Genomic DNA, 5,794 nt, shown 5'->3' with positions numbered 1-5,794 from the left:
GTCGGGTTTGCTTTTAATGTAGTTCTTTAAAGGGCTGGACTAAAGGACTCCTCCTATTCACAAAAAAAATAATTTATTTAATTCTCACCTATCTCTTTCCACTCTTGGTTATTATCCATTGACAAAGGATAAGCCACAGGTGCAACCCTGACTGAAGATCAGGGAATACTACCCCAAGGATGGATTATAATACCATTTAGGCAATCCACCCAATGAAAATAAGAATGGAATCTCCAAGTATGAGAGAATAGATATTGAATATCTAGCAAACAGGTGAGTAATCGAATTCAACATTCAACTTTCCTGTTAACTATTTACAGAATGAAGCAAGCCTCAGTTTTCTCCTGGACTGATAGCTTTCCACACACATCCTACGTGATGGGACAGTTGGATTGTGAGGCAATTTAGTTCAGTTGAGAAGAGCCAATATTAGGAGGGAATCCTGGGAATTAGGCTCAGATCTGCTGCTTAATGGCTCAATAGATTCAGGGATCTAAAGAACTGTATTTGAACCACGGCTCTACTACTTACCAGTTGTGTTATTCTAAGTTAATAACACCATGGCTCCCAAAGTTGTGAAAATAGGGCTAGGGATTGCTACTTTCTTAGACCTATTCAACAATGGAATTCTATAGTTTGTAGAAGAGAACCATGTTGAAAGGGGGACCCAAATCCAGTGATGTCTTCTGTCCTCTTGCTAGTCTCAGGCTCTGGTGTGGATGTGGGAGGCAAAGTCTTCCCCAGCACCCACTTTCCTCTTTTACCTTGGACGAGATAGCCTACGATTCCTGTCTCCCTTGCAGCGTGGTGTGGCCCTGTGGCTAGTGGGGAGTGAATAGAAGTGATTTGTGGAAGTTCTGGATTATGCATGTCCTAAAACAAGAAGTTGGTAACTTCATCCCTTTTCCCACAGCTGGGTGGTAGATGTGATGCTGACACCAGACTCGGGATAGTTCTCTGGGAAATGGTAGGCCCGAGGGTCAGAGGACACCGAGTAAGGCATTCCTCCTGGCACAGAGCATCCTTTCCGCACCCCGCCCCAAACACAGGGCCTCTTCTGAACCATAGCTGGAGGAGCACAACTATGCTTCGTGTTGAAGCTCTCAAATTGTAGGGAGTCTCATTGTTACAGGAATTTAGTCCATGGTTTTTCTAGTTTAAATTATTTTTTAAAAATAAAGATTTATTTTTATTGGAAATTTAGATATACAAAGAGGAGGAGAGACAGAAAGGAAGATCCTCCATCTCATGACTCACTCCCCAAGCAGCTGTAGCAGTCGGAGCTAAGCTGATCAGAAGCCAGGAGCCCAGAGCCTCCTCCGGATCTCTCACTTGAATGCACAGTCCCAAGGCTTTGGGCCATCCTTGACTGCCTACCCAGGCCACAAGCAGGGAGCTGGATGGGAAGTGGGGCTGCTGGGATTAGAACTGGCGCCCATATGGGATCCTGGGGCGCTTGCAAGGCAAGAACGTTAGCCACCAGGCTACTACACTGGACTCTCTAGTTTTTATTTTGAGTTCATATTTAGCGTCTTGGCATCATAAATTGGTTTCTTAAAAAAAAGAGACATATTTGTTTATTTGGAAGGTAGAATTACATTCAGGTCTTCTATTGGCCGATTCATTCCCCAAATGGTTGCAACAACAGAGGTGGGGCCATACTAAAGCCAAGAGCCTGGAACTCCATCTGGGTGTCTCCCATGGGTGCAGGTGTCTAAGCACCTGAGCCATCTTCCACTGATGTCTCAGGTTTATCGGCAGGGGCTGAATCAGAAGTGGAGCTGCCGGGACTGAAGCCTGTGCTGTGAGATGGGATGCTGTGGTGGTGGCTTAACTCTGTGCCATAAGCCAAATTTTCAGAAACATATACCGTCTTTTTCTTATTTTCTCCCATTTTCTTCTTCACATTATTCTCCTTATCCCTTTCCCGTTGTTTTTTTAAGAACAGTGTCTTTTACTGTATTTTCCTTTCTTAACCAACGTTAACCAGTGAAGAAGTTACCTTGTTGCCAAGTCATTTACACATCAAAGATGTCAGCTGACGGTATTGCACACTTGCATGTACACTCCCTGCCAAGCTGCTAACCTCACATGAGTGATGCAATGTAATTTCCTACTAGCCCCATAAAATTGGTGGTTCTATTAGTTGTAGTTTATTGTTAGCTTAATTAAGGCTTTTAGGGTCTAAGTAACTTTTTTTTTTTTTAAAGATTTTATTTGGAAGGAAGAGTTACAGAGAGAGGTGGATCTCTCCTCTGCTGATTCACTTCCCAAATGGCTGCCATGGCTAGGGCTGTGCCAGGCTGAAGCCAGGAGCTTCATCTGGGCCTCCCACATGGGCGCAGGGACCCAAGCCTTTGGACCATTAGCAAGGAGCTGGGTTGCAGGTGGAAGCTTTACCTGTTAAGTTACAGCACCAGGGCCCGGCGGCGTGGCCTAGCAGCTAAAGTCCTTGCCTTGAAAGCCCCGGGATCCCATATGGGCGCCGGTTCTTATCCCGGCAGCTCCACTTGCCATCCAGTTCCCTGCTTGTGGTCTGGGAAAGCAGTCGAGGACGGCCCAATGCTTTGGGACCCTGCACCCGCGTGGGAGACCCGGGAGAGGTTCCAGGTCCTGGCATCGGATTGGCGCGTACCGGCCCGTTGCGGCTCACTTGGGGAGTGAAACATCGGATGGAAGATCTTCCTCTCTGTCTCTCCTCCTCTCTGTATATCCGGCTTTCCAATAATAATAAAATCTTTAAAAAAAAAAAAAAGTTATAGCACCAGCCCCAGGACCTAAGTGACTTCTGGAAGGTAAGCGTCAAGGGTTGGGAGAGCAGGCGAGAAGTTACAGTGAGCTCACATAGATCACGGATCTCAGGTAGATCATGGATCACATAGCACATAGCTGTAAGTGCCAGTGAGTTCTTTGGTGCTCCCTCACCTGATGCAAGGAAACAAGGCTCTGGGATTCTTCACTAGGAAAACCAATTTTACCTTTGAGAAGAGATCTCACACACACACACACAGTGAGAGAGAGAGAGAGAGAGAGAGAGAGAGAGAGAGAGTGAGAGCGCGCGCCAGAGCAGAGTTCCCATCTGTTGGCAAATGCCCATGACAGAACGGGCTCTGTGGTGCCAAGGCTTGGTTCTGGGGATTCCATACAGGTCTCTCAGGTGGGCATCAGGACTGAAGCACTTGAGCCATCACCTGCTGCCTCCAAGGGCACACATTAGCAGGAAGCTGGAATTGGAACTGGGACGTGGTGGAACTCAAACCAGGTACTCTAATACGGGATGCGGGTATCCTGAGCAGCATTTTAACTGCTAAACCAAATGCCTGTCGTGAGAGGTGTTTGCATGATCACGAAGGAAATAAAATTCCCAGATTCTAGAATACTGAATTTCATTTTGGGACAAACACTATACACACACAAATATATGTATACATATTACAGTGTCAGACAAATATCTGCAAAAAAATCTACCTGTTAGACTTGGGGAAATTGTATACATTGACAGAAAGCTTCTTACTGAAGCAGTGGCGGGAGAGCAGTTTTCGATGTCCATTTTACAGGGGGGAAGAATGGACCAGAGAGGGTTTGCTGTATTTGTGAATATGTATTAACGGGAAAAACAAAATCCGGTTTGCAAAAAAACGTAAAATCAGCACATCTGTCTTAGTATTCTTATAGTTTCACGTATCACCTTCCCTAATGATGGGATAGCATTCACTGTTGCTGGGAAAGTCTATTCAAGAATCTCTTTCAAATAAGCAGAAAGGGACTGGACTGAATCCCCTGCCAATCTGCTTAGGGAGATTATCCCTCTCATTCCAGCTTTTGTTTCCTGGGAGAAGATACAGAATTTAAGACCTCAATTCCAATTTGGTTGTTTGCTTGCTCCTTGGTTAGGAGGCCAGTGGGCTGGCCCTTGTCCTAACACTCAGGCCTGTAATTACAGGAGACTTTGGGGATCTCTGGGATCCGTAATGTGAGCTCTGTTTTTGTTTCAGTCGGTGTGTCGCTGCCCTGAATTGTCTGGAACACATGATGGAGGGGCATGACATGAAAGATTGCCAAAAAACCTCAAACAACCTGGTATGTTGGCACTGGCCTGCTAGTGAGTGCAGCGGGCGTCTCACGGTGTATGAAACCCCATGTTGAGAATAAGTGGGTAGAAACCCCAAGATATCACCTGCCAGTGGCCTGGTTCCTGCTCTGGGGGCAGCTGTTAAGGAGGCTCACTTCAAGTTCTGTCCTTCCTATCAGACATCATCTTCTCTTTCTTCTTCTTCTTCTTTTCCTTCTCCTTCTTCTTCTCTCTCTCTCTTTTTTTTTTTTTTTTTTTTTTTGCCTTAGACTACAACTTACTGCTCCTGCCCCTAAAAGAGAAAAAAGCTGTCAAAGCATGTCTAGGGTGACTGAAATTAGGTCTGATCCGCAAATCAGGGCTCGGCTAGCTGGGGCTCCTCTCGGTCACTTGACCCGAGGCTGGTTTTGAGGGACTGGCAAGTCAGCCCCTCTTGTAGATTTTCATTTCTTGTGCCACAGTCCCAAGTTTCTATATAGCATGATTTGTCTAGGATAATGCTGTGTTTTTTCCCTCTCCTCTTTACCAGGAGAAATGCTGCTTCCCAGTGCAGTTTGGGATTGAAATTTGCCTTGCAATTACATGCCGAGGGACAGGAGTTTAGCCTGTCTGCATTTGGGGAGTTTACTGACCACTGGCTCGCATTTCAGAGTTGAACCATGGGAGAAGACAGAGATGGAGTGCACGACAGTTGATGTTGGAAGCAAATAGAATCAAGGTGGATATGAGCTAATGATAATACATTTTGTGGCTTTTTTTTTTTTAAAAGATTTGGCTTTTAATTGAAAGGCAGATTTTACAGAGGAGGAGAAACAGGGAAAGTCTTCCATCTGCTGATTTACTCCCCAAATGGCACAACAGCCAGGGCTGAGCTAACCCGAAGCCAGGAGCTTCTTCCAGGTCTCCCAAGTGGGTACAGGGGCCCAAGGCTTTGGACCATCCTCCACTGCTTTCCCAGGTCATAAGAGGGGAGCTGGATGGGAAGTGGAGCAGCCGGGACTTGAACCTACACCTCATGAGATGCCAGCACTGCAGGCCAAGGATTAGTGTGTAGTTCCACTGTGCCACAGCCCCAAGTTTTGTGGAACTTTTATGGCCTGTTTTCCAGATTCTTCTCTGTGCCGGTACCTGTAGAGCTAAAGCAATCCTCTCCTTCCTGGGATGGGGCAGGTGCCCATTGAATGAGGATCTTGTGACTTAGAAGGTCAGAAACTCCCGCCCAGGGTTTGGGATCTGCTTGAAGGCAGAGGGACAGGTGGGAGGTGACAGGGATCTCCTAGTGTCCGCAGTTTTCTCGAACACCAAGGTGCCGTATTTTGGGGGTAGTGTATCACAACAGCCCAGGCTGGGCCAGGCTGCAACCAGGAGCCAGGAGCTTCTTCCATATCTCCTGTGTGAGTATAGAGTCCCAAGGACTTGAGTCAGCCTCTGTTACTTTCCCAGGCACGTTAGCTGGGAGCTGGATCAGCTGGAATTTGAACCTGCACCCATATGGGATACTAGGGCTATAGGCTTTGGGTAAATCAACTTTGTCACAACGCCATTTGCCACAATGCCAGCTCCAGGCAGTTTCTTCCTTTGAAATAAATATTTAAAACATTCTTTGTTTTTCATGATACAGTTCCTTAGGCTCATGGATTTCCCCTTCTGCCCTCCCCATTTTCTCTCCCTCATTCCCCCCTAAATTCTACCAATAGTTTAGTCCTTCAACAATAGTCACAG

The sequence above is a fragment of the Ochotona princeps genome, chromosome 8 (assembly GCF_030435755.1).
Source record: "Ochotona princeps isolate mOchPri1 chromosome 8, mOchPri1.hap1, whole genome shotgun sequence".
In the NCBI taxonomy this organism is placed as follows: domain Eukaryota; kingdom Metazoa; phylum Chordata; class Mammalia; order Lagomorpha; family Ochotonidae; genus Ochotona; species Ochotona princeps.
This window is presented reverse-complemented; position numbering follows the sequence as displayed.